Below are 16,097 nucleotides of genomic sequence, written 5' to 3'. Positions count from 1 at the left end.
CTCATAATAATATTTATAAATCCCCCATAATAATATTAATTAATTAAATAAGAGAAGAGAAGAAGAAGAAGAAGAGGTAGAAAAACCAAGGAAAGAGGAGAAGACGGGCGGTAAGGAGTGTCCTGCTGCTAGTGGTCAACGTAGGAGGTGGCGGCGGCTGGTGGCAGCTGGCGGTGGCAAACTGGCATGTGGTGTTTGGTGGTGGTGGCGCAAGAAAACAAGAAGAAAAGGAGAAGAGAATTAGAGAGAAATTAAGAGAGAATTACATAAGTTAGTGTGAGTGTTTAGCTATGAATCAAGGGGTGTTTATAGGCTAAATCATGCAAGAATTATGGTAGGAGATAGGAAGAATTATGGTAAAAAGAATTAAGGAAATTACTTGGAGAAGAGAGCTTAAGAATTATGGAAAGTTTAATATTAAGATAACTAAGAATAATAATATTAAGGAAAGTATGTTGTCATGAAAAATAATATGGCGAAAGGGGTTTAATTTGCTTGGGGAATAATCAAGGATGATATAAGGTAGGGAAAAAATTTGATCAAATACTTAGGAGATGGGAAATAAGAATTAAGGAAAAGTAATAGATTTAACGGACATAATTAAAAATACAATTTACCAAAATAAATCACCCAAAATCCAACCACGGTGGCCAAAATTTTTGAGCTTCAATAACTTAAAATTTCGGACACCCTATGTAATATTTAGGGAATTATTTTGCTAGATTTAAGGGATTAAAAATAGTTGTGTAAATAATAAATTTTGTATAAAATAATTAACTAAAAGAATACCAATTGTTCACTAAATAATTTAACTAAGAAAATTAGATTTTTCACATTAGATTAATCCAAAAATCATATCCAAATCATTAGGAATTTTGGACCCCCTAATTAAATAATAAAATATAATTTTTCTTAGTTAAAATATCCAAAATATATATAAATAATCCGGTTTTTAGAATAAAATAAATGGATAATAAGTCTTATCCAAAATCCAAAAATAATAATTAAGTTTTAAAATACTTTTGGTGCCAAAATTCAAATTTCATTTTGACTCCAAAATAGTACTAAAATACCCTTTTTAGAATATTATAATTAATTAGAAAATACGTATCAAAGTACGAGATATTACACCCTCTATATTCAGTCTAGTGGAAAAGGAAAGTTTAGAATACAACTAAAATAATTCTTGTATTATTATATTAAAAATTTAGCAAATACCCACAAATTATTTTACAACAAAATTTCATCGCACATTAATTACAAGAAAAAGAAACTTAATTTCATTCAATTTAATTATTCGTCCTACATAATCACTCCATAATACAACCTATATTAACAGTGGAACTTCAAATTAACAAAATTCCAATTCTTACAATAGGAGAAAGCTACAACCAAAAAATTCAATAATAATCAATAAAGAAGCAATTCAACAAAATCAGCATCATAAAATCAATAGCAACAATTATAAAAAGATAGCAAATTAAATACCTGGTAGGAACCATACACTGTGTAACAATACCAAAACAACAAGGCACTTCTTCTAGGGACCTAGAAGTTCATTATAATTATATAAAGATAATCAACGTTACATAAAGATAAATTTTTAAAACAATATAAAAACAATTATAACACATCAATTCAACTAAAACAAAATGTTACTACCTTTTGGTATGTCATACCCTTTCTATAGGGCATTTTTCGAGTGTTTCCCCGACTATTAGCATTGGAATTGCAAGACAAAGCCTAAATGTTTCATTTATCATGGATTTAAAATACTCAAGCTTTGGCAGATCATCTGGTGATACATAACCCTTGTTTCCTGCTAAACCTCGAAGCTCTCTTTGTACTTTCTTCATCGCAGCTGAGTTCTTAATTAGTAATGTCATCGCCCAAACTATTATGGCTGAGCTTGTATTTGTTCCTCCTACGAACATATTCAGTGTAACACATATTCACAACTAGTTAATTTAGAAACCGTCTTTAAAAAATATATAATTGTAAGACAAGAGCATCTCTTAATTAAAATAAGAACTCCTTTGATGTGATCAAAAGTTAGATAAAAGGTAAAAGCACGTTCTTGAAATGTCAGAAGGCTAAATAGTGAGTACAAAGAGGTCAGAAACTCACTTCACAAATAAAGATCCAGGAACACACAATACACAAAACTTGTAGAGAATAGGGAATAAGCAACACACAATACACAACTGTGATCACCAAATATGGAATAAGCAATACACAAAACACATAATAAACATGAAATTGTAATTAGTAGCTTTTAAACCTTAATTAAATTGATAAAACTCTAGCACCACCTCCACACCACCTTCGACAACCCCCCTTACCACCTCAGGAGCTCCCCTACCACGAAATCCACCTTTTCCCGCTCCCCCACCGCAAAAGCCACCTCCCTTCCTTTTCCCCACCGCGAACCCTCCCCTTCCCTTTCACCACCACGAAATCCACCCCCATCTTGCTCCCCCACCACAATTACCAATCCTCTTCTTCCATCAACCCCCAAAACCCATTCTCTCCCTTTTCCCCAACCCTGATTACCGTCCCCCTTAGCCCAGTCACGTGATGGGGGATTGAGAAAAGAGTGAGTTTCATGGTAGGGGAGCTACCGAAGGTGGTAAGGGGGTTTTCTAGAGGTGGTGCAATGGTGGTGTGGAGGTGGTGCAAGGGTTTGTTTAATTAATCAAGTTTAAAAAGCAATTAATTACAATTTAATTGGATAATGATGTTACTAAGAGTTTAAGTAGGCTGATTAGAGTAAAAGGTATAAGTAATTAATCAATTTTAAAGAATAATTAAAAACTTTTTATAGGATAGTAATTAACAAATGGCGTTTTTTAGAAGTAGTAATTAACAAATTTTTCTCCTCATTACTAGAGATGGCAATGGATCGGATTCGAATCGGGTTGAGTTCACCCGCATCCACCCATCATTCAAATCCCATCATCCACATCCATCCATCTCCCGCTTCACCCATCAACCGTATCCGTCCATCCATCATCTGCGGAAGAAACGGGTGGATCAGTTGACTAATGGATGAACAGTTTATGAAAAAAAGTGAGAAGCTAAACAATGCCCTTATTTTACCAGGTATCACCCACATTTAAATATGAATAGAAAAATTTACCTTTACGTGTATTCCATGTTCTTAATCAATCTAACATCCTCTCCTCGCAACAAACGACCACCAACCGAGAGCAAGGTTATTGGACAAATCACCGGAATTAAAATCATTTTTTTGGGGTAAGGGGGGGGGAAATGCCTATTTTTTTCAAAATCTAGGGGAGAAACGCCTAGAATTTTCAAAAGACCGTAGGAGATTCGAAAATTCTAGGCGTTTTACCCCGTCGAATTTTCCAGTTTTTTGCGTTTTTTATTTTATCATAACTTTTGATTTCAAAATTAGATTAAGTCAAATAATATATCGTTCGAAATCTATGAAAGTCTACTTTCCAACCTATTTGAAAACAAGATAATATCATTTCTAGATCTTAATATATGATCAAAATAGTGCAAGGGTATTGATTTTGGACCAAACTTAGTATTTTTGCCATATCTTAATATCTAGAAATGATATTGATCTGATTCTAATTGGATTAGAAAGTACACTTCTAGAGATTTCTAACAATATATTATTTGTCTTAATCCAATTTCTAGATCAAAACTTATGATAAAAATAAAAAACTTAAAAAAAACTGAAAAAATTCTACAGGGTAAAACGCCTAGAATTTTTTAATCTCCTAGGGTCTTTTGAAAATTCTAGGCGTTTCTCCTCTAGAGTTTTGAAAAAATTAGGCATTCCCCCCCTAAAAAAAGATTTTAATTCCGGCGATGTGTCTGATGGTGGTGGTTTGTTGTAAGGAGTGATTGTTATTAGATTGAGTTAGAGGCCTAAGAAGAAAAACATGGAATACACATGAAGGTATGTTTGTCCATTCACATTTAAATACGGGCGTTACCTAGTAAAATAAGGGCACCATTTAACAAACCCCCCCCCCCCCCAAAAAAAAATTTGCATAAAATTTAATTTATGTTTATTTTGTTATTATCAGTATTTATTGAATAAAAAGGAAGCACTAACTACATATTTCTTTGAAAATATTAATTTGCAACAAACAAAGCATTTTTTTTATGAAATATTGTATGGATATCCATTATCCTCCTTTATCATTTCAGAATGTTCTAGAACTAGGGTTTATTGTTATCTAAGCAAACCTTAGTTATATTGTATGTATATATATCCCCACTGTATGGAATAAAATAGATTGATCTATTCTCTCCCTAATATCTCCTCTTACTCTTTAATTTGATAACACGTTATTAGTACCAAAGCTTTACCCGATTGAATTAGGTTAATGTAGTCTAATTGCCAGAAATTAATCATAGTCGATTAAGCATTAATCTTGGTCGATGACTAGGCGACTAATCCTTTAATTTAGATCTCAATCAAAGGTACGCATATACTTCAGATTGCTTTATATAAATAATTATATGTACAAGCTAATATGAATAATTTCAATTTAATTTACCATCAATTCAATAGTATCACTTAAAGTAACGCATACTACTACTGCAAATCTGCAATTTATTCTTCTGCCGCTTTATTTTGTTCAATAATGATTATTAGATCAATTTCATAATGAATTTGTGATTATCCTATTCACATGTGCACATAAGCAATTTCATAATGAATTTGTGATTATTGTATTCGTCAAATTTTTTTTTTTGGTTACTATGACTTTGAATTATATAGCAGCAAATTCCATTAATGCTTTTGAGATATTTATTGATCATCAGTGAGACTTGTTTATCAAAACCTAAGCGGCTTATCAAGTCAGTTAATCGGTTACGTTATTTTATCGTTTTGTCCTACTAGTATAAATAATAGGATCAAATTAACTTTCTATGCTAATCTTTATATTTAGTGTTGTAGTTTATGATACTGTCAAATTATATTGTGATTAAATAATTATTTATTATTATTTTCTTTATTGGCTATGATACAATAATTTTTAACAATATGAAAATAAATCATATTCGATTAAGATTGAACTATCATCATCAAGGTAAATGTTTTGTATTTACTGGAATAATAATTAGTATGAAATTTATCATGAAATCATCACCTTTTATGCTAAGATTGAACTATATTCTGATTTATTATACATGTACATGTTTTCCCATAATGCAAAGCATATATGATATGCACCACTTGTTGAAGTTGTGGTATATAGTGTTACTGATTCTTGCTTTTATCAAAATAAATGATTAAATAGATTATCTAAACTTCTTATATGCACAAAGAACACAATTTGGTACCTTGCATGCGCCGAAGAGGTTGCAGAATGCTAACAGCCTAACACCATGTGTTAATAAATTTACATATATTTATCTTTATGATTCCAAGATTTTTATTTATGCTTGATTATTTCTATCTTAGCTTATATATTATTGTACATGCTTGATTTAGGATTATCATTGCAACCTTTTTATAATAAAGTATTATTGGATGATGGTGGACTTATATATTGTTCAAAGTTTTTGATGTCTCGTATTTTAATTTTACTCTGATATGCATATGGTATATTGGAGTTGGCTGAATTATGATGTTCAATTCTTATTTGCATTGAATTTTGCCTTTTATATTTCATAAGTAGTAATGAGACGACACTTAAAATATTATTTTCATATGAAGATTGATATCATTATTTGTTTAGTAGTGTTTGAAGTTAATTTCAATTATTAGTGGTAATGGTTGCCTTAAAGATTGATAAAATGTTGAATATATGGACTATTAAAATTGAATATCCATTATTAAACTCATTTACAAGTTCAATAATTATCTTACAAACTTCCTCCTTGTTTAAAGCATATTTGCTAGTATGGTAAAATAGAAATAAACTTGTATTAGTCCTGGAGTACATAAATGTAAATATTAATTGTGTTGCTGATCCGTGCCATTCATGGCACCTTTAGGCTATGTTTTCTTTATATTTCTATGCTCCTTTGTAGTCGTTTATGTCGTGTTTTTAGAGAATAATGCTCGATTCGCGTGTTTTTGTGTTAGTTTAGAGAAATGCATGCTTTTAATGGCTTTCTTATCATTTTATTCATTTCTCGGCTATTTCTCTTGCTTCTCCGTTTCTTTGTCTTGTTTTGTAGGTACGTCGCGGGCTATATGAATGGGAATTGAAAATAGCACCCACTAGGATCAATATGCACTTTTCGGAATTGAATTTGAGTTTGAAACAAAGGAAAACGAAGGATTGCAAAGTATCAAATAGGACCTTTGTGCATTATTTTAGTCATATCTCAAGTTCTACAGATTGGATTAGGGTGATTAAAGTTGGGTTGGAAACTAGACTTGAAGAGCTTCCAATGATAGGTTGCACGCCTTCATAAGATTCTTAGATCGGAAGTTACAGCCTTCTGAAGTTGGCCCTGGAATACTGCTGCGGGCGCGGGCAACAGTACCCGCGGGCGCGGGGTTGCTGCAGCTCCAAAACTGCCGTATTTGGGCAGTAAGCACCCGCGGTTGTCCCGAGGGCTCCCCGAGGGTGCGGGCCTTGGCCCCGCGGGCGCGGGCTTGGGCTGCGGGCGCGGCTATCGGGGTGTCCGTTCCCCTCCGCGGGCGCGGGTTTCTAGGTCTTTTACGATTTTAAGCTTCTTTTCTCCTTTTGTTTATATAGTTTTTGGTTTCCTTTATTCTTTATTCATGTAATTCTTTAGTTTTAGAATAGTTTTCTCTCTTAGGTTGAGAGCTTCTCTCTCTAGATTAGGCTAGATAGGAGTAGTTTTAGAGAGAGAAAGTGAAGGATTTCAATGGTGATTGAGAGATTGAAGATACAAGGGTGACAATTGTGTTCAAGATCTTCTATATTATCAATGAGCATTCTTAACTCTATCTCACCTTATTGCTTTGTTTAATTTCATGTTTGTTTGTTTTAATTTTGATGTTTGATGCTTGATTAGTGTAATTGTTCTTGATATTTTGTTGATTCTTGATTTCCATAGTTGTTAGTTGATAGATGATGATTCTTGAATAATTGTTTGGCTAGGAATTGGGTGAAACTTGTATGATTGATTAATTGTGATTAATTTGGGAATTGTGTTGATTAATTGTTGAGATTAAAGTGATTAGTGAAGGTTTGCATGTGTGTAATTCAATTAGGCCTTGAGAATTATGCTAGATAGCATTGTAATTGCTAATGACATGAACAATTGATTTAGGAATTGCAATTATCGATTGGTTTTGATTGTGATTCTCTTAGTTTGTTATTCATAGTGAACCCTAGCTTAACAATTAGGAGATATCTCTTTGATTCCTATTGATTGGCATGCTCTTCCCAAGTTGTTGCAATTGGCATGATTACTTGTTGATCCCCGTTCCTAGTGTTTTATTTCCTTGGTTACTTGTTTTGTTAGTTGTTAGTATTCTCTCTTACCTTCGTCTTCGACCTAGCTTAGGCGCATAATTGAAAGAGCTTGAACATTACCGTTCCTTTGGGTTCGACCCTTGACTTGCCTCTATACTCGTATTTAGGTTTGTTAAGTGTTTATAAATTTAGTTTGACAGAGGGAAGATTAGATAACGACCTAGTTTTTCCCCTCGTCAGTTGCATATTTAACTTTAGGAGTCTAAGCCATCTTGATTAAATCAAGTGATTATTATATCATGTTAATATCGCTTTTGGTAGAATATAGTGAACCAGTCAAGTTGTGTAGCAAAGTACCAAATAGTACTATTTTATTAAAATATAAGAAAGAGTCATAATTAGGCATGAATTTTTATATATGATTATGAAACTCCTTAATTTATGAAGGGTAAAAACTCTCAAAAATAACATGAAGATACGTATATGCCTTTAAATTGCTATTAGTTTGTAAAGTATGTTACTTAAATAATCTACCATTCCCAACACTAATGTGGTTTTATAAGCACAATGTCATAAGAGAATATACAAAAGATTTTGTGTAATATTCTATATGAAAACCGAACTCAAGGTGAGAATTGATGATTCATATATTACTTGATTTACTCACTCCTAGAAGTGAATAGGAATTTGTGGAATTAATAGAATAACAAATATGCTTGCATTATAGTTTCTTGATTATATATGAAAATATCTATTTGAACAAGAAATAGTGATAAGTTAAAGAAATTAAGCATGACATTATGAGTTTCGTAGTTGAAAAAATGTATTCATTATTGCCATAATTTAATTTTGAGAATTTTCAATATAAAGATTCATATAATTGGACAAAAGGAAAAGAATAATTTTGTTTTGTTTGATACATGCATTGCTAAAGAATTTATGGCTTAAAAAGACCAAGAGATATAAAGATTGTTGGACTATTTGTATACCCCATATGCAAGGATTAGGGGAAGACAATGTTTATTCCATTGCTTTTATGTAATCCTTGCACATGAATAATTAAATATGTTGATGATCAGTTTGGTACATACACTAGCCTAAATATCTATGATTTATTTCTTAATAGAGATGGCCACATGATAATCAAATATTTAGAATGATACCATCTTGAAGATGGATATGAATAAATGTCATTACCTATATACTAGCTATAAATGTATATATAAGCTGATGTCCTATAAGGACAAGATCAGTTGCTATTGAAACTAGCACACCTAAAGTGTGGTAATCCAAATGGTTACAACGATAAGAATTCTTGGAAGAGGAAATGAGCAATAATTGACAATGACAAATATGAGTAAGTGACACATTTTTTATCACTAGTAGAAAAAAGGCATTAGGCAGCAGTTCAAACCCGGTCTAAGGCACCGGTTTGAACTGCTGCCTATTTGAGGGGTGCCAAAAATCTGCTATTTGGCACCGGCTCAAAACCGGTGCCAAAGGGTGAAATAGGCACCGGTTAACCGGTGCCTAAAACTGCTCTCCCGCCATTTTTTTTTGGGTGGTGGATAGTTTAGGCACCGGTTCCTGCCTAACCGGTGCCTGTTGTATAATTTTTTTTTTTCGTTTTTTTTTCAATCGTGCAATAATATTTTTTAAAAAAAACCTGCAATAATAATAACCTGTAATTCCAGCAATTATATTAAATATAATAATTAATAATTTTATTATTATAATAACTAATAATAATATTATTAATTATTATATTAAAAAATAATATTAGATACAAGAATTCAATTATATATATATATATAGATATATAGATATAAATATTCCCAAACGCAATACAAAAAAAAAAAACAGTTGCTTACATATACAAATAATAGTAAGTACACATATATAATGAATAATAAGTTATATATAGTTCAAAAGTTAACATAAATTATAATTTACAATTACAATGCATGCCATTTACATGTTGAAGGTGATGAAAGACGCCAACATGTCACGAACTTCATTAAGCTCCTTGATTGTCAACGGACCATCCTTTTGGACCTTGCAAAACTTGAAATACAAAAACATTATTTTAAAAATAATTAATTAGGCAAAAAATATGTATTTTATCAAATATTACCTATACGACTTCTATATAGCCCATTTACTACATTACTTATCAAATGCACTATTCTTTCTCATAACATGTCAATATTGGATAGTTGTATGTGTGTAAGCCCTAAAATTGTATAGGAGAGCATTTTGTTAAGGTTTATGACGGTTTTTACCCAAAATGGCCCGAATATGGCCTATATGACCTTACTTTGCCCATTTCCTACATTTCTTATTAAATGAACTTTATTTATCTCATAACATGTCAATATTATCTAGTTATATGTGTATAAGGAAAGAAATCACATCAAAAGAGCATATTAACACAAAATGGCTCTAATATGGCCCATATGACTTCTACTCAGCCCATTTTCTACCTTTCTTGTGAAATAGCCTTTTTGTTTCTCATAACATGTCATTGTTGGATAATATTAGGTGTCTAAGGCTATAAATCACATCAATATAGCATTTCAAGAAGTTTAACAACGCATTTTACTCAACATGGCCCAAATAAGGCTTATATGACTTCTATGTAGCCCATTTTCTACATTACTTATCAAATGAACAATTTCTTTCTCATAACATGTCAACATTGGATAGTTGTATGTGTGTAAGCCCTAAAATTGTATAGGAGAGCATTTTGTTAAGGTTTATGACGGTTTTTACCCAAAATGGCCCAAATATGGCCTATATGACCTTACTTTTCCCATTTCCTACATTTCTTATTAAATGAACTTTATTTATCTCATAACATGTCAATATTATCTAGTTATAGGTGTATAAGGAAAGAAATCACATCAAAAGAGCATATTAACACAAAATGGCCCTAATATAGCCCATATGACTTCTATTCAGCCCATTTTCTACCTTTCTTGTGAAATAGCCTTTTTGTTTCTCATAACATGTTATTGTTGGATAATATTAGGTGTCTAAGGCTAGAATCACATCAATATAGCATTTCAAGAAGTTTAACAACGCATTTTACTCAACATGGCCCAAATAAGGCTTATATGACTTCTATGTAGCCCATTTTCTACATTAATTATCAAATGAACAATTTCTTTCTCATAACATGTCAATGTTGGGTAATTGTATGTGTTTAAGCCCTAAAATTTTATAGGAGATCATTTTATTAAGGTTTATGACGCTTTTTACTCAAAATGGCCCGAATATGGCCTATATGACCTTACTTTGCCCATTTCCTACATTTCTTATTAAATGCACTTTATTTATCTCATAACATGTCAATATTATCTAGTTATAGGTTTATAAGGAAAGAAATCACATCAAAAGAGCATATTAACACAAAATGGCCCTAACATAGCCCATATGACTTCTATTCAGCCCATTTTCTACCTTTCTTGTGAAATAGCTTTTTTGTTTCTCATGACATGCCATTGTTGGGTAATATTAAGTGTCTAAGGCATGAAATAACATACCATGAAAGTAATGCACATAGGAGTGGAGAGAGTATCTCACCGATGCTGCCTCCTAATGCTGGCGTGAAATTTGTTGTAGGGGTTGCCTTAGGTCTGTTGGTGTCCCCACCAATGGTACCACCCGAAACAAAACCTGTCATAGCTGGGCGCTTGTTGGCATACACGTTTGAATTGTTAGTTGCTTGATTCTGAGAATCGGGTGAAGCAGCCACAAAGCTGCTCTTGAACTGTGCCATCATACCAGTCCTAAGTGAATTAACTGCAGCAGCCCGACTTGGAGTTTGAGAGGGAGCATTGTTGGATTCTGTATTATACCCAATGCCTAAACCAAAATCCACTCCACGAACACCTCGACCACCACCACCTCCTCCACCTCCTCGTCCTTTTCCCTTCTTTCCACTTGCATGAATACATGAAACACCATTTAGTGATAGTAAATATATGGTTCAATATTCAGCATGAGTTTATGAAAGGATTACTAGCAAATTACAAAGGATTTGTAGAAATTATTCCAAGAATAACAGGGAAAAGTAACAAGGCAAGCATAAAGCTAGAAATCAGCAAGTAAATTAAAAGACCGCAAATTTGCAGTTGTCATACCTTCTTTCCTTGCATCACGTTTAGACCTGAATCTTCCATCCTAAGGATACAGAGTAATTGATAAGATAAATGCCGAAAAACATTACAGCATTACTTTGCAATAGCAAGAGAGCAGCAACTCAAATAAACTCCAAAGTGAGTACAGCATTACTCGCTGCTGTAATCTCACTAAAACAAATCTAAGCTTGACCTCGAAGTTTAGGTGTCTTCAAAGCTACAACATCCAGGATCCTCCCAAATTGAGAGAATAAACAGTAAAGCGACCGCTTCAATTCTGGTAAATTCATAAGAGATTCTCACTAGCTCAAATACTTGAATCAGAAACTAAACTAAATACAAACCCAACAATTACACACCCATAATAAGAGGCAACAACAACATTAACACTTAACATTTCTCAATTACCAAGTAAATTGGTTCAATTTCACAATAATTGGGAAGATTTAAAGTTGCAAACTAAGTCACTCATCACCAAACAACCACTGCATCAAAAATTAGAAATCCTAAATTTCATAATAACCTAATTTAAACCCTAAAATCAAAGGGCATATATAGTGATTTATGAAAGTTGAGAAGTTAAAATTACATAAAATTAAAAATAAACCTTGAGACAATTAGGGCAGCAGCAAGGAGGAGACTCGGTGGTGACCCTCAGGCCGGTGGCGCGGCTCGGTGGTGGAGGAGCCTCAGGGGGGTGGCGCAGCTAGGTGGTGGAGGAGAAAATTAGGGTAGCAGCTAGCTGGCACTCACGGCAAATGGAGGAGGACACTTAGGCTGGTGGCGCGGCTCGGTGGTGGAGGAGCCTCAGGGGGGTGGCGCGGCTAGGTGGTGGAGCAACCTCAGGGCGGTGGAAGGATTTTTCGAATAGGTGGTTTATTTTCGAAAGAGAAAGAAAGGGAAAACAGAGAGAGGAAGGATTGAAGGCGCGCGACCGGTTTTCGAAACCCTTGGTGGCCGCCGGTGAAGGTGACGGCTGTGGTGGAGGGAGAGAGAGGAAGGATTGAAGGTCGAAACCCAGCTCCAATGAAACAGTAAGGATTGAAGAAGGAATGAAAGAGAGAGAGAAAGAGAAAGAGAGGAAGGAGAAGAGGTATGTAGTCCGCGTTTTTTTTTTTGAATTGGGTCCGGTTCAATTGGCACCGGTTCAAACCGATGCCTTTTTACTTTTAGGCACCGGTTCAGGTCAAACCGGTACCTTTTCCCTTTTTTAAAAAAACTCGCCCAATTTTGGGCCGATTTTTGGCACCGGTTTGGGCTGAACCGGTGCCATATGGGGGGTGCCAAATGCAATTTTTCTACTAGTGTATGGATCTCCTAAAGATATCATTTCTATTACATTAAAGAGTGTTATGATTATATAAAGTACTCCAGAAGAGTATAAAATGTTGTCCAACAAAAATTAGCATGTATCAAGATTACAATCAATGCTCTAGCGGAGTATGAGTATTAGTTAATTGTCTTGTCAGTTGTAAAAAGAAACACATTGATGTATTTATATCACGATCGACCATGCATAAAGTATCTTTAATAAGGTGATCACCAGTATTATAAAACTGACCATAATTTAAATACTTACTAAAGGAAAAGTGATTATTGGATGTGATAATTAAAAAAATTAGGCCATCTGGGGTTTAATAAATTCCCGTTATGAAAACCTGAAATTTCATTTAATATGAAAGAAATAATGTGCTGACGCTTTCTCATGTTAAATATATGAAATAAATTGAATGGAAAGACATAACATTGAGATTGAGCTATATTTAGAGTGTGATTTTTAATAGTTTGTGTAAAAAGAAAAGTTCAAGAGATAATATATTGTTTTTTCTGAATAATTGGTGACCAGAAGCTCACTAGAATAATTTATATGTTGACAAATATTAGGTGACCAGAAGCTCACCATGTACAAGTTATATGTGAAAATTTTAAGTAACTAGCATTACTATCAATGTTACTAATGATCCCGAAGATCACCACCTAGTGAAATTACAAGAAAGTTTATATTTGTATAACAATTCTCTTGATTGGGTCTATTGTATGTCAACACATAAGGAATAGAATACGAAATTAGCAACTACAAAATTTATTACCCCCTATTAATATTTATCTCTAGAAGAGAACAAAATTTCATTATTCTCCAGAAGAGATAAAACTTTGTTGAATATATATGACTATCCTACGACATAAAATTTGATGAACATGAAATTATATTCTAAGTTGGTGAAAAATTGCCCCAACATTTGAGATATTTTACCAACTTAGGGGGAAGAATTGAAGTAAGTTGGCAAAATTATAATACTATAAATAGTTGATCCCTCTAATGATACTTTGTAAAGTTACATGTCAACTTTTGTATCAACATATGTTGCACATCTATGATTTGATTTGTATACCGTTATGACCCATCTAGAGGAATAGAGAGATATATTTTGATTATGGTGATAATGATATTATGTGCATACATTAAGATAGATCTTGCCAATTTACTTTAAATCACTGATAGATTGTCGTACACCTGTCAAAAATAAATTCCTAACAAACCAACTAACAATGTAGTAGGGTAAGTAGGGTCGAATCCACATAGAGATGACTATTTAATCTAACCTCTAAGAAATTGGAGAAACTAAACTACGTCACGAAATTGGGATAAAAATATAGTCTAACTTAAAAGAGGGCTAAAATAATTAATAAAAGACCTAGGGTTATGGTTCACCATGTTTATAGTTCTAAATCTATCAAATATCAATAACAATTCAATCAATTAATTATCTAGAGCAATTGCTAAGCCTAGGGTCGGGACTTAGCTCTCTCAATTCAACATATGTAGTTCGGTCGCTGACATAATCAGAATTGCTAATTGTAGGTAAGCCTCTAAAAGTATGATCTTTCGATTCAAACTCTTATTAACAATAATTAATCAAACAATTGACCAGGTTGCAAGATTAACAATAAACCACTATCAATTAGAGAAATCAATAATCAAAATATCAATAATATCAAAAAAGATTCATAGTATAAACATGGATTCCCAAACCCTAGAAATAAACTACTCAAACATGAAATAAATAATAAAAACTAGATCTAATAAAAAAAAGCATAATTGAAAGCAAGAAATAGGAATAAAATACCTCATTGAATTAAAATAATAAACCCAAGAATCATCCATGGAAGAATCCATGGAGATGCCATGAGAAACTAGGGTTCAAAAGAAAACTCAAAAGAACGTAAAATGATAAAAAAACATAAAAAGGCAGAAGGGAAAAATAATATCCCTTGGAGTATTTATATTATCCTAAAACTAATCTAAAGGTAAATAAAGAAAAGAAATAAGAAAATAAAAAATACATAAGCTGCATTACTATTGGACCATAGACGATGACGTGGCACGAAGATGATCGATGCAAAAGGGACGAGTGAAGACGTGACAGCGACAAAGCCTCTTGGCTTCTATTCACTCGCCAAAACCTGTGGGCGCAGGTCAGCTCCGCAGCCTGGCAGTAGCGTTGGGAAGTTCGGGTGGGCGCGGGGTTTGGTCGCAGGGTACATAGCACAAATTAAAACTGCCATAACTTCTGTTATAGAAGGATTCTTGGAGCGTGTGACCTGTCATTGGAAATATCTTCAAGTCTAGTTTCCAAAGCAATTTGAATCACTTCAATCCGATATGTAGAACTCAAGTTATGATCAAAATAGTGGACAAAGGTCAGTTTTACCACTTTGTAAATCTTTTTTCTTCGTTTCTAACTCAAATTCAATTCCGAAAAGTGCATAACGATCATTGTGGATGCTATTTTCATTTCTCATGCATAAATCCTCATAGTCAAAATCCACGAACATGAGATCTTCAATTAATAAGCTCAACTCATCGACTTCCATCCAAATATCATTTGAATCTACTCCAAACACTACGAAAGCGTCCAAATGACTATGAAATCACCTGAAATATTAAGAAAAACACAAACGGAGCGTAATAGAGCACAAACAAACAAATTATGCATTTGCGACCTTAAAAGAGACAAAAAGACCTAAAAAGCAACTATAGAACTAGGATAAATGTGCTTATAAACTCTATATAAATATGACTCATCAATCACTGCACCTGAAGTGTAGTTTGTATGATCGGTTCCAATATAAATATGCGATATACGGAAAAATAGTGCAGTTGATACTTTTAAAGTATAATAATAGTATATTAATACCATAGTGTGAGAAATACCCTTAATATGTGGTATAGATATCTGAATTATTATAAAAGATGGCCTATTATGTAAGAAAAGTTATGACGGTACCAATGAGAAATGCATTCAGATATCATAGTAAAATAACATGCAAAATATACGTTATAGGAATTTTATAATACCGGTACATAATGGAACTGATGAATAATATGCATATGCATGATAGAATGGACTAGTGAATAAGGGATCTGAAATATATGTCCATTTTATTGTCGACATAATGATAATGATCAAAAGTTTATTATGGACCAGAAGTCCAATGAAATATGGATTTTTAAATCCACATTATGCATTGTCTTGTATCATTTCGAGTCTTATGTTCATGTGAT

The sequence above is a fragment of the Chenopodium quinoa genome, unplaced genomic scaffold, assembly GCF_001683475.1.
Source record: "Chenopodium quinoa cultivar QQ74 unplaced genomic scaffold, ASM168347v1, whole genome shotgun sequence".
Taxonomy (NCBI): Eukaryota; Viridiplantae; Streptophyta; class Magnoliopsida; order Caryophyllales; family Amaranthaceae; genus Chenopodium; species Chenopodium quinoa.
This window is presented reverse-complemented; position numbering follows the sequence as displayed.